Source organism: Quercus robur, chromosome 7, assembly GCF_932294415.1.
Source record: "Quercus robur chromosome 7, dhQueRobu3.1, whole genome shotgun sequence".
Classification (NCBI taxonomy): Eukaryota; Viridiplantae; Streptophyta; class Magnoliopsida; order Fagales; family Fagaceae; genus Quercus; species Quercus robur.
In genome coordinates, this window is record NC_065540.1 from 42,275,748 (window position 1) to 42,293,757 (window position 18,010).

The window sequence follows — 18,010 nt, forward strand, 5'->3', positions numbered from 1 at the left end:
ATATCTGATGCACTTGTAGTTTAGCATTTGTGTATACGACTTGTAGTTTCCAGTTTTCTGTTATTAGCATTTGCACATGAATTGTTAATTAGTCACACGTGAGTAGTTAGTATTCTGTTAGTCTAGTTGGTTAGTTTGTTAGTTCTGTTTCTATCAATGGTGGAACCTGATGTTGTATATAAGGAACAAGCTAATTTTATTCAATACCATTCCAGATTTTCCCAATTCTATTCTTTCTCATATATTATAAACTAGTAAATGAAGCCTTGGTGATGAAAATAATTACTACAAAAGCAATAAATTGGCTGTAGGATTCATCGGCTTATATATAGAAAAATGTAAAACAAAAACTAGTGAGAAGAGATTTCGACTAACCCTTCGGGTTTGGGACGAAGATTGTTAAGCATGTTCCCCATTCTCTCTCTCTCTTTTTGTTATGTGCAACTTCGTAGAGATGATCAGATGAAATCTTAGTGGCTTAGTGCACTACTTCTTGCAGCGCTGATGGTTCTGCACTCTCGTATGGCACTCTCTCAGAGCTGATAGATACTGCCTTATAAACTATATTTTGAGGTTTTTTTTTTTTTTTTTAATAGCAATTTTTTTTTTTGGCGTAAATGCACTTTTAGTCCCTACATTTTGCACTTTTTCCATTTTGGTCCCTACATTTTATTTTTACTACTTTTAGTCCCTAAACCAATTAACATGTGACATTTAAGTCTTTATCGTCAGCCAACTAACGGGAAAAGCTGAGGTGGCAGACGGAACAGCCTATGCGCTGACTTGACGCTGATGTTGCGATTAAAATATTATTAAAAAAAATATTATTTGGCATTTTTATATGCCACGTCAGCATTTTAATTTTTTTATAAAAAGCCATGTCATAAAATTTAAACAAAAAATAATTTAAAAAACAAAACTTAATTTTTTTTTTTTTTACTTTAAATTATTTTTTTCGTAAGAACTGAAGATGTTCTTCGTGTTCATAAACCACTCTCCAGCAAACCCCAAATCCAAATCTAACAACCAAATCTCCTCCATCAAATCCAGAAAAACAAGAACTAAATCCAATAAACCAAACCAAACCATAAATAAATAAATTGAAGAAATAAACCCATAAACCCAAATTTGAACAAACTTAGTCACACAAGTCTCAAACAAACCTAGATACCCACTCATGCAAGTTTCAAACAAACCAAGATATCCACTCATGGGCAATGGATTCTCTTCTTGATGCATGCCACGACCACTACTGGTGATGTTCCCATTTTCCATCCCAACACCATCCTCCACCGAAACCTCCAACAAATCAAACCCATAAACCTAGAAAAATCAACAAACACAAAAAAAAAAAAAAAACCCAAAAATTTAAAACAAACCAACACCCACATGGAAAACCAAACCTAGGTTAGAGAGATCGTGACCAACACCTACCGATCTGTGAATGCCCCAATTCGACGATAGAGCTTCGTGTGCAGTGACACTGATCCCGAGGCGACAACATCGACTTGGTATCAAAGCATCCAATCCTTTCAAACCCACTCCAAATTTGTCCAAGCATAAACAGCCACCACACCCCACAAACTCCAACCACCACCAGATCTGCTCACCCAAACCGGGAAAAAAAAAAAAAGTCATCATGTTTTCCACCACCAAAAACCCATCCACCACACCACTGAAAAAAACCACCTTCTGCTACCATGGAAACAACTCACCTACCAACAGCCGAGAACCCCACTAGCCAAACACTCAACCCAAAAATCTCTACTGTTAACCCATGACACCATCAAGCCCACAACCCACTTGATGACGCTGCAACACCACCGTACCATTGGATCTGAAGTTGATGCTGTCACTTTTGCCTAGCGTCGCCGTTGCAATCCCATCAGTGCTGTTAGTTTCGCTCCTCGCTTCCTCTTTTATTTTGTTGAGTTCTTTGAATTGTTTTAGGGTTGTAAACGTGCTTTCTTTTTCATCAATATGTTTGTCATGGGTTTTTGAGATAATTCAAAAAATAAAGAGCCAAGGCAATATTGGGATATAAAAAATTTATTTTCTTTAATTTAATTTTTTTTTGGTTTAAATTTTCTGACGTGGTTTTTTATAAAAAAAATTAAAGTGCTGACGTGGCATATAAAAATGCAAAATAATATATTTTTTAATAATATTTTAATCACCACATCAGTGCCATGTCAGTGCATAGGTTGTTCCGTCTGCTACCTCAGCTTTTCCCGTTAATTGGCTAACGGTAAGGACTTAAATGTCACACGTTAATTGGTTTAGAGATTAAAAGTGGTAAAAATAAAATGTAGGGACCAAAATAAAAAAAATACAAAATATAAAGACTAAAAGTACATTTACGCCTTTTATTTATTTATTTTTGGAGTAAATTTCAATAGTAATGTTTGAAGGATTATTTTGTCGACACCTTTGTTATTTCCACGTACAAATACAAGAGTTACAGATTTACCCTTTCTTTTGTGCAAATAAGCTTCTGATCCGGTGAGAAGTCACGGGTATATAAGTCTTCTCACTCGCATTTGAGAATGTGAGAAAACTTCAATACCCGTACGGCCGTAAGGGAGATTCTCTGTCTTACTTAAATACCCCTTTAAAGGTTATGGACTTCAAAAGGTTTTTCGGCCAATGAATTGCGCGTCTTTAGACTTTGAAAGGTATGCATAAAACAGTAACCTTACGAATATGACCCTCCTTTTGTAACAAACTCCAAATATAACTCGGCATTTTCAAGCTGAGGGTGGGCTGGGCATTTTCAAGACTCGGACTAGAAATCCAATCATGTAGGCTGTGCAAAATTGGAGGCTAGCCTAGGAGACTGATGGTCCTATTGGGCTAGTTTCTGTGGAAGAAGGGAGTATCTGATGGCCTAATGAATAAACTCTGCTAATCGAGCTGCACTCTCAAGTTCCAGAACTTGGGCCTGTCTTCGCTAATGAACTGAGGTGGGTCATTTCCTACTAAAAATAAACAGAAAGGATATGAGGACAACAACAAGAAAGAAATTCAGCAGGCCCCAATTCAAAATCTAGCCACCAAGTCCGCTTGGCCTAAAAATATCAAACTATACACACCACAACTAGGGGTGTCTACGGGTCGGTCCGGGTCGGGTTTGTGCCCAACCCGGAACCGACCCGCTCACATCGGGTGGGACGTTGAACGACCCGCCGCCGACCGCCGGTAACCTCGGGTCGAGTCGGATCGGGATCCGGTGTACAACGGTCGGGTCGGTCGAAGTCGACCTGAGTTTTACCCTCCAGATCCTCGCCGGAAATCGCCAAATTTTCGCCGAATCTCGCCGAATTTTCTCTGGATCTTCGTCGGATCTGTGCGACAACCACGGGATCGAAGCAGGAAAGACCACCTCAAGCCCAGATTTGAATGAAAACTTCCATCTCATCGCCGGATCTTCGCCGTTCTTCACGGATCTTCGCCGTTCTTCACTGGATCTTCGCCGAATCTGTTGATTTTTCTTCGGATTTGTGTGACAACCACGGGATCGAAGCCAAAAACACCACCTCAAGCCCAGATTTGAGCGAAAACTTCCATCAAATCGCCGGATCTAACCAAAAACTACCAAATCTTCACCGGATCTGAGTGGTTCTAGGTAGATTCGGTCTTCTTTCACGGGATTCGGCGGTCGGATCGGGTTCATCGGGTTTTGGAGAAGAATACCCGTCATCCGATCCGCCTGAATCGGTTCTTCGTGGCGAAGACCCGCCGCCGACCGTCACCGGCGTCGGATCGGCCGGTTTTCGGGTCGGTCCGGACGGTTTGAACGGGTGGGTCGGTTTTCGGTTTCTGATGGACAGCCCTAACCACAACACTCTGCCAAAAGCTACTCATGTTGTTAATGTAAGTTATGCATGGAATACGTTGAAGCTATTAGTATAGGTGTGCAATGTCTTCTGTTTCCTCTTTAAAAGTTACTTCATATATCATATCTTCTTTTTTTTTTTTTTTTCCTTTTCTTTTTTGCGAGGACGGAGCCATAACTTAGAGTTAGGGGGGGCGGTTTTACTGTTGGTTGTGTGTAGTGACTTCGGCCTTTGACTTTGTTATTACTTAATCGCTTAGCTGCTAGTTGTTTAAAATTTTTTAAAGGGTCAAATTGTTTGTTTTAAGTAAAATTGGTTGATTAGGCTTAATTTTTTTTAGTTTTACTATTGATAATTTTTGTTGTTGTACTAATTTTTTTGGGCTTGTATATTTCTTTTTTAGATTTTAGACTTATAAATATTTTTTAATGGTCTTTAAAATGTGGAAAATGTTTGAACTACAAACTTTTTTTACAAATTGCTGATAATGTAAGTGGTGAGTCCAAATGCGAATTAATAAGAATTTGCTATCTTAACCGTTTGTAAAAATGTTATAGAAAATTTTGTGACTATAACAATACTCTTAAAAGAATCAATGATATTTTTAAGGGAGCAAAAGTGTAATTTTCTAAAACAAAATTGTTAAAATTAGTACCCATATATATAATAATATTTAAAAAAAAAAATTGGGGGGGGGGGGCATTGCCCCCCAAGTCCAACCATGGCTCCGTCCATGCTTTTTTGGCTATGAGAGAGGCTGTGTTGTTTGTGTTATTGTTGGGAGAGAGGGGGGGGGGGGGGGGAATCAAGTCCATATTGGGCAAGGCGACAAATGGTGAAGAAAAAAAAATTGATTTCTAATTTAAGGGTGTGCATGGGTTGGGTTAGGTCAGGTTGAGGGGATTTCTAATGAGATACGACATTGCACTATTAGCTTAGCACCAATGAAGAATCTCCAAGAAATTTTATAACAAATATTCTCTCCATTTTTGTGCCCACAATGTATTGTTTCATCGAGATAGAAAACTAAATCTTTTATATTCTCTAAATTTTCCATCCCGTCACTATTTTCTATCCCCCAACCAAACAAAACCTTATTTTTATCTTCATGATCGATCTCTATGTCACTACCTTTATTTCTTTGATTTGATATGTTGTATATATTGTGGAGTGTGTGTGTCTATATATGTATATTCTATTGAGTTATTTATTTTTTTTCTTTGATGTGAGTATTTATTAATTCATTTCATTCCATATTGTTAATCATTTAGGGTAATAAACTTAATTTTTTAGCATTTTTGTTTTCAATTAGCAATTAAAATATTTAGAGGATTAATTGAAAATTTTGAAATTTGAGAGATCAAAATGATAATAACACAAAAATTAGAGGGTTAAAAGTTATTTTAGCCGAATATTTGTGTGTGTTTCATTATAAAAGGCCTTAGACTATTATTATTATCTAGAAAAGCCCAGCATCTTATGGAACCAACCGGCCCAATCTGTACTCTTAAATTCTTTCCTTTAAAAAAAAAAAAAAAAAATCATTCTCTTTACTTTCCCAGTAACGACACGAGTCAGCTGAAAGAGAGCTGGGCATTCTTGGCCACCAATCTAGGGTCTTGGTTGGAGAAGTAAAAAAGTGAAAGGAATGAAAAATTATGAGAAGATGAAAAAGTGAAATGATAGGAAATATTTAGTTTTTTTTTTTGTGTCTTTGGTTAGAGGGGTGGAAAAGTAAGAGAGTGAAAAACTCTTTTGTTTGTTTGGTTGGAAAAAAAAATGAAAGGATGGAAAATATGATTTATATAAATTGACTATTATACCTTGTTACATAATAGGTAAAAAATAGATTTATTTGTACTAATTAAATAATATAAAATTTACCAAATTATATATATAAAATTATGTTATTATTTTTATTATTATAATATAAAAATTACAATAATGTATAACTTGATCAGGTCATGTTGAAAAAAAAGGAGAGAGAAGAGAATCTAGACCGTTGGACATTGGCGTGCTGTAAAAGTAAAATGAGAAGAGACAAAAATGATTAGAGCAACAGCATCATTCTATCTAAAACATTCCATCTATTCTACACACAAAATTTATTTTTTTATTTTACACCATTATTTTTACAAAACACCTACTTCAATTTATTTATTACATACACCTTTAACCTTTTTCATTAAAATAATACTATTTCTCTTCATTTTTTCTATTATTTCCCAACTACCCCCACCTATATTATTTCCCAACTACCCCCACCTAACCCCTTCTTCTTTTTTCTGATTCATAATAACCTTCAGTCAGTATCTCCATCTTATCTCTATCTCAGTATCTCCGCCTCTCTTTCTTCTCCTTCTTTCTTTTTTTTTTTTTTTTTTTTGAGAATCTTTTTCTTGCCTCTGCTTCTTTTACAATTTGAGTTTTATGCTTTTATTATTGATGATGATTTTGGGTTGGGTTTGATTAAGGGCAGTGATTTTGGGCGGAGAAAGTAAAATTCCGGTTTGGGTTTTTCTTCCTCTTCTTCAGCATCTTCTTCTTTCTTTCTTCTTCTTCTCCTTCTTCTTTTTTCAATTTCGGTTTGATTATTTATATGAATTTGTATATGGGTTTGATGAATTTGGATCTAGATTTAGAACGATTTTGATGATTTTGTGGTGTGTCCGTGATGATTTTGGGTTGGGTTTCCCGGTGAGCTGAAAAAAAAATTTTGAGTTGGGTTTTCCAGTGGGTTTGTCTTGATTTTGAGTTGGGTTTTCTAATTGCTTTTCCGTTGATTTTGGGTTAATTTTCTGTTGATTTTGGGTTAATTTTCTGTGCTAGGTTGCTGTGTTTGGTGGTGGTGATGGTGGGTTTGGTGGTTGGGTGGTTATTTTCTGCTTCCTTCTTCTTATTCTGTCGCGTTGGGTTGTTATAGACGTTGGGAGTGGGAATTTTTGTAAAAGTGCTGTGAGAGCACTTTCTCTCCAGCATTTTCCTCTCGATTTGGGAGGATGAATTTTGTGGGCCCGGGAGAGAAAATTTTCTCCCGGGTTTTCCTTCCTCCTCATTTTCCTTCTTTTGCCAAACAGTGGAAAGCATTGTTTTCCACCCAATTTTCCTCCTAATGTTTTCCATCCCCCTAAATTCACCCCCAACCACAGTGTAAAGTCCGAGATCGATCCTCCCTTTCCTAATGAGTTTCCTTTACAAGATTTCCAACTTATCGAAAGCAGAGTTGTTAAGGATTGTCTCTAGGAATCGAGATCAAAGAATGAGCCACGTCCTCCTTCTTCCACTAGAGTTGAGTTTTCTCTCTAAATTATTTGTCTCACTCCATAACATCAACATTCTAGACTTTGTTTACATTTTCCTTATCACTTTATTCACTTAACCTGAAATTTCATTTACTTGAAATGTTACCATGTCTTGTTCAATTATGTCAAATTTTAGTATTTCCTAGATTCAGAGTGCTATTATTAAATGACTTACATTGAGTACACCTTCAAATTTGTTATCTTTAATCTGAACTATAAAAATGATAAATTTCAAATTTGTCTTTGTATTTTTAGACAATTTTTAATCTCTATGGATTATTTTTATTTCTGATTTTCTTACAAACTATAACATATCTGAAGTTGTGAGCATGATGAGAAGACACAGAGCAAATAGCTAATCGCTTAAATTTTTTTTTCTTTTTTTCAATAAATTGTTACAACGATTGGGGCAGGGGATTTGAACCCTGGTTCTCGATATAAAAAGAAACCGGTCAATGCAATTGAGATACAAGGCTCTTGGCGTGTCTTGTTGTAATTGATCAAATTAATTAGATAAGGCGGAATGAAATGTTTTCTGATTTATTATTGAAAAACATACATTTGTATATTATAAGCGTATCATGAATTTTTGTTGCTGAGATTACTGTTAGACTCTGCAGAAACTTGCTCAGTAAGCAGCACATCTGTTAAATAAAATGATTAGAGACATATTTGATAAGTACTCTGTAGAAACTCTAGACATGTTTCCTCACTCAGTCTTTTTTGTGTGTTCATGACTGTGCAGAAATGAATGGATAAAGAAACCAAACTGCAGTCCGTCAAAGCAAATAACTATGAGTTTAAAAATTTTGCAGCGGTTTTGGCACAACATTTGCATATATTGCAGTAGAAGCATTGGCTGATGGTGGGGTAGCTGCAGCCTTACCACAAGAAATTACATTGAAACTATTATTATTAGGTGAGCAATGGGTTCTGTTTCTTTATTAAACTACATCATACCATATCATCTTTGTGCTTTCCAATTTGGGATAAGATCTTCTCCCATTTAAATCTTCCAATCTCCAATTTTTAACCAAATGTGAGACTTTTGTCATTTATTTGATTGTGTGGTTTACATAGGCCTTCTTAAGATCATTGGCTTTTTAAAATGCCTTGTGTCATATATCTAGATCAAAATTGGGGAAACGAGTTTCATTCTACCATAGCAACGATAAGAAAACAAAACTCAAAAAATAGAAAATTTGGAAACAATAGATCACATCTAAAGTGATAACCCTCTCCAGCTTGTGTTATTTAAAGCAATCATCAACACATGAATTTGATAAATCTCATTATTTTTCTTGTAATCCTAGTACACATGAGCCACTTCCTTATTTCTCTCATCAGCAATTAGCTTTACTAAGGAAACATAGCTAATATTCTTGGCGATAGTCATGGCACTTTCTACTATCCTCGCAGTGTGTTCACATCTGTGACATTCAAAATATACATAAACAACTATCTGTTGCAGAAGCTTAAATTGATATGAGCATATTAATGTGGATTTTTTAACATAAGATAAGGGCATAAATTGATTGAAATATATGGTTATTTACCTGATATCATGAAGAACTGTTGAATGCTTTGGAAGCTGCTTGCTTTAGTGATTGGAAACCATTTTGGACCCAGCCACACAATGTTTTGAATGCCTCTGAGGTATATTGATTGATTGATTGGAAAATTTCTTGAAAGCATTGGAGAATCTCTTGGTGTGAGACACAAAGTAATTGTGCGAACATTAATGCACAAATGGCAAGGATGAAGAATCCCAAGGGAGGTAGAAGGATCTCTACCAGCAAGCCAGAGGCAGAAGTGCCAAAAATGACGCACACACTCCTGCCTATATGGAGGCAACTTGTGTTGAGAGCTGGTTGGCTTATCCATGCCAATGTTATAGAGTAACCAATCACAAGTACGATAAAAGATGACATAATTGCACCGTGCGTTTGAAATGGGTTGCCAGAGTTTTGATACTTGACTTGTAGAAGGGCAAGCAGCGCTAAAATGAGAAAACCCAAAGCAGTATGGACTTTGGTGGAGGAACCAAGTTGTTGCTGACTGAAAAACAGAGAGGAAAAAAAAAAAAAACATAGAATTGCCTCAGATTACATGCAATATTGAATCCTGTGTTCACCGATAATGATGGAATAATATTATTTTTATTGTGTTCTTGCTTACATTTAAATCCCAGATTTGATTTTGCTGGCTCCTATTGAATTGTTGTTTTTATTTATATTTATTTGCTCTTTGTTTGTTTCTCACCTTTATCAATTATAAAAAGATTTTATTTTGCTGTGTGCAAGTTTTTTTTTCTTCTCTTAAAACTATTGTCAAGATTAATCGTGACCCCCAGAAAATATGGATTCCTGTACACAATGACTCTATTTATAATTCTTGGTACACAATGACTCTATTTTCCTGTACACAATGACTCTATTTATGTCACACCGTGCATCTTTATTGCAAGTTTATTAACAATCTATATCTTTGACAGTACATCCAAAAGAATCTAGGACAGTACTGCAGCTTTTTTTTTTGCCTTTTATTTTGACATTATATTGCTCCTCTTAATTACTTATTACATAATGTCAAAATAAAAGGCAAAAAAAAAAGCTGCAGTACTGTCCTAGATTCTTTTGGATGTACTGTCAAAGATATAGATTGTTAATAAACTTGCAATAAAGATGCACGGTGTGACATAACAGGAAAATAGAGTCATTGTGTACCAGGAATTATAAATAGAGTCATTGTGTACAGGAATCCATATTTTCTGGGGGTCACGATTAATCTTGACAATAGTTTTAAGAGAAGAAAAAAAAACTTGCACACAGCAAAATAAAATCTTTTTATAATTGATAAAGGTGAGAAACAAACAAAGAGCAAATAAATATAAATAAAAACAACAATTCAATAGGAGCTAGCAAAATCAAATCTGGGATTTAAATGTAAGCAAGAACACAATAAAAATAATATTATTCCATCATTATCGGTGAACACAGGATTCAATATTGCATGTAATCTGAGGCAATTCTATGTTTTTTTTTTTCCTCTCTGTTTTTCAGTCAGCAACAACTTGGTTCCTCCACCAAAGTCCATACTGCTTTGGGTTTTCTCATTTTAGCGCTGCTTGCCCTTCTACAAGTCAAGTATCAAAACTCTGGCAACCCATTTCAAACGCACGATGCAATTATGTCATCTTTTATCGTACTTGTGATTGGTTACTCTATAACATTGGCATGGATAAGCCAACCAGCTCTCAACACAAGTTGCCTCCATATAGGCAGGAGTGTGTGCGTCATTTTTGGCACTGCTGCCTCTGGCTTGCTAGTAGAGATCCTTCTACCTCCCTTGGGATTCTTCATCCTTGCCATTTGTGCATTAATGTTCGCACAATTACTTTGTGTCTCACACCAAGAGATTCTCCAATGCTTTCAAGAAATTTTCCAATCAATCAATCAATATACCTCAGAGGCATTCAAAACATTGTGTGGCTGGGTCCAAAATGGTTTCCAATCACTAAAGCAAGCAGCTTCCAAAGCATTCAACAGTTCTTCATGATATCAGGTAAATAACCATATATTTCAATCAATTTATGCCCTTATCTTATGTTAAAAAATCCACATTAATATGCTCATATCAATTTAAGCTTCTGCAACAGATAGTTGTTTATGTATATTTTGAATGTCACAGATGTGAACACACTGCGAGGATAGTAGAAAGTGCCATGACTATCGCCAAGAATATTAGCTATGTTTCCTTAGTAAAGCTAATTGCTGATGAGAGAAATAAGGAAGTGGCTCATGTGTACTAAAGATTACAAGAAAAATAATGAGATTTATCAAATTCATGTGTTGATGATTGCTTTAAATAACACAAGCTGGAGAGGGTTATCACTTTAGATGTGATCTATTGTTTCCAAATTTTCTATTTTTTGAGTTTTGTTTTCTTATCGTTGCTATGGTAGAATGAAACTCGTTTCCCCAATTTTGATCTAGATATATGACACACGGCATTTTAAAAAGCCAATGATCTTAAGAAGGCCTATGGGTTCGTACATCTCCAGAGGAATTCCCATTAGCACAGGTTGCACCAACAGCGACTCAAGCATTGGAAGTCTTTCAACAAGCTAACTTAGATGCTGCCATACACTTTAGAGACCCTCATCATTCGCGGGATCGATGGTCACCATCGGCAGAAGGAGAGATCAAAATTAATTTTGATGGAGCTCAATTTAGAGATTTTAAAAAGCCAATGATCTTAAGAAGGCCTATGGGTTCGTACATCTCCAGAGGAATTCCCATTAGCACAGGTTGCACCAACAGCGACTCAAGCATTGGAAGTCTTTCAACAAGCTAACTTAGATGCTGCCATACACTTTAGAGACCCTCATCATTCGCGGGATCGATGGTCACCATCGGCAGAAGGAGAGATCAAAATTAATTTTGATGGAGCTCAATTTAGAGATATGGGCAAAGCAGGATTGGGTGTTGTTATCCGAAACAGCAGAGGACAAGCCCTAGCTTCTCTCTTAGAGCAAGCAAGTCTTCCCTTCTCTTCAGACATAACAGAAGCTTTGGCAGCTGCTAGAGCTATTTCTTTTGCATAGGGGCTCGGCTTCACTTCATTCATATTAGAGGGAGACTCTACAAATATTATTAAAACACTAAAGTCAGAAGAGGCATCTCCATCATCCTTTGGTCATATTCTCAGCTCAGTGAAATCCATGATGGCAGATGGCAATATTAGATTCTCTCATATGGGTCGAATGGGTAATATGGTAGCACATAACCTAGCTTAACATGCTAGACATGTTAGAGGTTTTTCGGTATGGACGGAAAATGTTCCTCCACACGTTTCTCATGTACTTTGTGCGGATTACGGTTGATTTGTTTCTTTTTTACCTTAATAAAGTTCAAGTTCTTGTTTCTCAAAAAAAAAAAAGAAAAAGAAAAAAAGAAAAGAAGTGCTTACTAGAGCAGAAAATGAACATGTGGGCAAGACATTGAGTCATTGACACACACCTCTTCTTTTTTCATGAAAAAATTTATAACAAAAAATGATGGACTTCAAGTAGTAGCATTTATGGGCGTATAAATAGAAAAATGTAAAGCAAAAACTAGTGGCTAATGCAAAAAGATTTGAACTAACCCTTGGAGATGAAAATTGTTGCCCTCCATTGTTCTTGTCTCCTTGTTTCTTTCTCTTTCTTTGCCCCATATATATATCAAAGTGGTATATAAGAAGGAATCAATGGCTTATAAAAAAAAAGAAAGAAGAAGGAATCAATGACGTTCCATTCCTAATGAAGTTCAAATCCTAAACTTTTTCTGAGGGTCATACTGTGTATACATGTATAGTCTCTGTAAGAAAAAATGATATGGTAAAATCACTTGCAGATTCAATTCCTGCAATCTGAACAGTTGGTGCAATAAGAAAGTGTCAAATAATAAATAAATAAAGCACGCAGTGGCCACTCAGCAATCTAACGTGTCAACACTTAAGAAGAGCCAAACAATCCTCGCTTTTTCCCTGTATCCAAACATTCCCAAATCTCCGACAGATCCGACTCGACAGATCAACACCGGATTCGACGCCACCACAACCATTGCACGTGTGATGTGTCCTCGCCTCCTTCGCTCTACGTCTTCGACTACAAGCGGAATGAATGGCTCATATCATATTCCCTCCCTCACTTGGGCTTGACTCGCCAACACTGTGTGGGCGAGTTCGACTGAGATACTAGCTGTGTAATCGTTAGTTGGAGGTCGTAATGATGCGATTGAGGATTTTGGGGTGGCTTTTGCGGCGGCCGGAGCTTCAAATCCGGTGATACCGGCAGCTACTCATAGAGATTGGAGTTGTTTGGTAACAGGGAGAAGTAAGATTTATTTGAGGTATTGACACCTCAGATTGCTGAGCATTTTGTCTTGATTTAGTAGACACTTGATTATTGGCCCAGTTGTCAAGTTGCAGGATTAGTTCGGTACTCCACCCTATATGCTATTTTTTTTTAGGGTGCTCTTATGATTCTGTGTTTGACTTTTTTTTTTTTAGGAACATTTTGTGTCCGACGTAATCCTGCACCCTCAAGTTGTGCAGGATTAGTTCGGTACTCCACCCTACATGTTATTTTTTTTTGAGGATGCTCTATTGATTCTGTGTCTGACTTTTTTTTTTTGAGGAACATTCTGTGTCTGAAGTAAATGGCAAAAAATCATCTATAGACTATAGATGAGTTTTTGCAGACAGAATCAATGGAGCACCCTCAAAGGGATATATACTTTTTCTATTTGTTTTGTTCTCACTCCAAAGAATGATGCACTCTCAAGTTCGAGGACTTGGCCCAAATACACGAAACGCGGCCCTGTCTTCGCTAATGAATAGAGTTGGCCATTTACTCTACTACAGACTACAAATAGCAAGGACCTTCAGTAGGCCCATTAAAATACACAGCCACTAATTCCGCTAGTCCTAAAAATAGCAAACCCACCACCACGAGATGCGTTTAATCTATTTAGTATAGGTTAGCAATGGCTTCTGTTTCCTCTCATATCATATCATATCTTCTTCTTTTTTAATTTTTTATTCCGCCATGAGATAGGCTGTGTTGGTTGTGTTATTGTGAAAAGAAAATCAAGGACACTTCAATTTGTTTTCCCGTCTCTTTTTTTTTTTTTTTGGGGGGGGGGGGGGGGGGGGTGGGGTGGTTAATAATACTGTGAAATGAGTATGACCCCCTAATTTTTATAGAATCCCCACTCAATCCAAGCTTTCATGAAATACCATACTTGGATTTTGCCATGGGATATTTAGGTCATGACCTTTGTACAAGAATCACATTTGACTCCTTAGATTAAATGTTTTTTGGATTACTATGTCATATTACAAATTTTCTGCTATGAAACAGTGTAGAGAAATAATTTAATGGAAATTTGGAATTGTGAGTAATTTGAGAACATCATTAGCATTCAATCAAGAGTTTCTTTTTCCAATCTATTAAAAGGAATTTAAGTAACACATATTATTTCCACTTTTTAACTAGTCTTGAAGTGGTTTGTAACCCCCTCGGCCCTCATATACATGCAAATTTACAATGGTAATTGCAAGCAAATATCAAAGCTTGGAAAAGTAATGTTTCAGGTAACTATAATCTTAATGTCTTTAGTAATAGGGTAGATTTTCAATTGTTGAAGACCCAAAGAGCACGAGAAGAAACATCAAAGTACTAAAAATTGAAAATGTTAATATCAATTACTCACTTAAAATAGAGCGTATTTTAATAAGGAAAATGCTATGTATATAATATTTTTACAACAAATTCTAAATTATAAGTTGTTGCTGGTTGTTATTGTTAGGACACAAAAATAATTTCAGTAGTAAGTTTAAATTTGAACCAATAATAACTAATCACCTATAATTTGTTGTGAAAATATTGTAGATATAACTTATCTTTTAATAATTAAGAATGAGAAGTTGATTAAGACCTTGTAAATGTGAAAACCAACACCAGTCACACCACACTTCTCTTCTTTTTTTTTTTTTTTTTTTTTTTTTTTCATCTCAATTATATGTCTGATTATTTAAGTTTGAATTTCACTAATTAAAAGATTTTAACAACACAACTATTAAATGATGCTTGTCCTTGTGTGCGAACTGGGAAAGAGAATTTTCTCCGCTATTTCTTTTTCCATCTCATGTTGGGGAAACAGGTTTCATTCTACTATAGCAATGATTTGAAACAAAATTCAAACTAATATTTTGTTGAAACTAGAAAATTTTGAAACAGTAGATTACTGCAGCTAAAGAGATCTCACTGTCCAGCTTGTACTTTTTAAAGCAATCATGAACAAACATATTTAATTAATCTCATTATTTTTCTTTTCATCTTAGTACATATGAGTCACGTAATTTTCCTTTTTCACCAGCAAATAGCCTTACCAGGAAACAAAGGTCATAATTCTTGTAATATGAAAACGTACATAAACAACTATATGTTACAGAAGCTTAAATAGACATGAACATATTAATACGTGGAGTTTCTAACTCTAGATTATAGTTATAGAGTAAGGATATAATCGGTTTATAAGGCCACCTTGACATTATAGTAATCTCAAAATTGTTGATGCCTAGGACTAATTAGGCACTAATTACCTCCATTTCCTCCACTTGTCTCTATTGAGTTTGCTGGCATTGAAGAACTGTTGAATGGTCTAGAAGCTGCTTGACACAACGATTTAAAACTATTTTGGATCCAGCCACACAATATGTTGAATGCCTTTGAAGTATATTGATTGATCGATTGGAAAATTTGTAGAAAGCATTGGAGAATCTGTTGGTATGGGTTGCAAAGTAATTGTACAAACATGCATACACATAAAGTGAGGATGAGCCATCCAAAGGGAGGTAGATACAAGGATCAAGAGTACCAACTACCAAGTCACAAGCAAAAGCTCCAAAAATGAAACACACACGTCAAGCATGGGGAGGTAGAATTTGGTTGGCTTATCCCTGCCAATGCTGTAGCATAAACAAGCACGGCCATGATAAAAAGCGACAAAGTTTGCACCTTGCGTTTGAAATGGGTTGCCAAAGTTTTGATACTTGACTTGGAGGAGTGTGAGCAACAATAGAATTAGAATTAGGAAGCCAAAAGCGGTATGGAAACCAAGTACTTGTTGACCGCCATAAATAGAAAAACATGGAATTGCCTGAGATTGCATGCAATATTGGTACAAAATAAAAACTAAAAAAAAAAAAAAAAGTTGAGAAGTGAGTAAAAGGGAATTAAGTGAGTATCCATGACATTCTATTTACTAACAAATTTTTTTTGCTCATGTATAGATTATGCTCCTTAGTTAAACCATTTGGTGAGTCTTTCAGTATTATATTTAATATTTAATATTAAATTCCTTTGAGCAATTATTAGGTGCTCTTAAAGTACAACAAGTAAGGTGCTCCACTAGAATTAATTTTTTCCTATTACTCTATGCATTTTTGTCATATTTTTATAGGCGAAAACACTATTTTGGTCCCTACATTTTAGGATCATGATTAATTTGGTCCTTATATTTTGTTAGTAGTTAATTTGATCTCTGTTATTTTCAACTTGCAGTCAATTCAATTCCTACCACTAACTTACCAATAGAAAATACCTACATGACAAATGATTTGTCCAGTGACATGGCTAGTGTTAAAATATTAAATCAAATGCTGATGTTTGGCCACATCAATGATTACATGGAAAAAAAGCCACATCAGCTTTAATATTTTTTTTACCAATTTTTATCCCTTTTCTTTTAAAAATTTCTTCTTTGAATATTCTTACAATTTTTTAACCAGTTTCATTTTAAATTCATTTCTTTCCATTTCTTGGTAACAAAACATTAATCTATAGTTCAACAATTACAAATCATATTATTTCTAACCTTCAATTTGGCTTTCAATCATAGCAAATTTTATGTCATCAATCAAGAAAGGCCAAATTAACTCCATAAGTTTCAGCCAAAATTCCCAAATTCAAACAAAATCCCAAACCCAGATTCAATGCAACACAATTGTCCAGCACCATAGATCCATCATAGAGCAAGGAGATTAGCGATGTTACATGTATTTCCATATGAGTTCGGTGATGATTTCTTGACTCTTGAGGCATTTCGCGGTGGTGGCACGATTGTTAGTGGCGCAGATTTGTGGCCACAGATTGGGCTCCATGATGGTTCTGTGGTACTTGAAGGTTGGGTTGTGGTGAATTTGAGTTTGGAGATGCTGGGTTCCCACATCCATCTTCTTCAAAAACTTGAAATTTGCAGAAAAGGTTGTCTCTTTTTAGAGGAATCCCAGATTTCAAAGAATCCATTTAGAGTCCTATCAAAATAAAGAAAAACAAATCAGACTTAAGACATATTTTCTTGGTAACAATAGGTGAAAGGTCAAAGAAAGAGAAGGATTGAGTTCATCATAGGGATGATGATGACATGTATTTGGTTTTAGTCATAGATTAGATTTTTACACTACTTATGTTACTGAGACTTTCATATGTAAGATTGGAGAAACATTGTTGTTGTTGTTGTGTGTTTTTTTTGGTGTGAAATCTAATGTATGTTTGTGTTCTAGTTTTTTTATTTAGGAAAGGAGAAAAATTGGTACAAAAAACAAATATTTTAAAAAGGTGATATGGTTTTTTTTTTTTTCATTAATTGCTGGTGTGGCAACTTAAAAGTAGACATCAGCATCTGATTTAATATTTTAATATTAGATATATTAATTGGACAAATTGTATGCCTTATATGTATTTTCTGTTAATGAGTTAATAATTGTTGAATAAATAATTATTATTAGCAACGCTATGTATTATACCATGTTGTGTATGCTAGAGTGGATGCGGAAGAGGAAGCATAGAATAGAAACACTGAGAACACGAGGGTTACGTGGTTTAGCCTTGACGGCCTACATCCACGGAGAAATCCCTTAAGGGCTACATCTTTATTGTAGCCCTAACATGAGTATATATAGGCGACTAAATCCTAGACTACCAGCACAAGCAGGAATGGGCTTGGGCCTATTACATTGGGCTAATATGTCTAATATATATCTCTAACAATAATAGAAATCAAATTGATTGCAAGTTGAAAATAACAGGGACCAAATTGACTGTTACCAAAATGTAGGAACCAAATTCACCGTGACAAAAAATGTAGGGACCAAAACGGTGTTTTCAACATTTTTATATTATTTGACTAGCCAAATGGAAGACTAAGAAACTGTCCTGAACTGAGCCCTACGCTGCTCAAGGGTGAATTCCAGTATCAGTGCTCAATAAGGAATCTAGGAAGGATTCATGATTAGATAGTTTGTCCTAAGTTTTGGATTGGT

The 18,010-nt window shown here is 35.5% G+C and overlaps 1 protein-coding gene and 1 long non-coding RNA gene across 2 annotated transcripts in view; one reads left to right on the plus strand and one right to left on the minus strand.

Moving 5' to 3' along the window:
• The window catches only part of LOC126693506 (uncharacterized), a 77,771-nt gene that overhangs the window by 32,852 nt on the left and 26,909 nt on the right, over nt 1-18,010 (minus strand). The window lies entirely within an intron of this gene.
• Nucleotides 6,085-9,365, plus strand: LOC126693509 (uncharacterized). The gene is made up of 2 exons (XR_007645384.1): nt 6,085-7,124; nt 7,884-9,365. It is a non-coding gene; the product is annotated as an uncharacterized LOC126693509 (long non-coding RNA).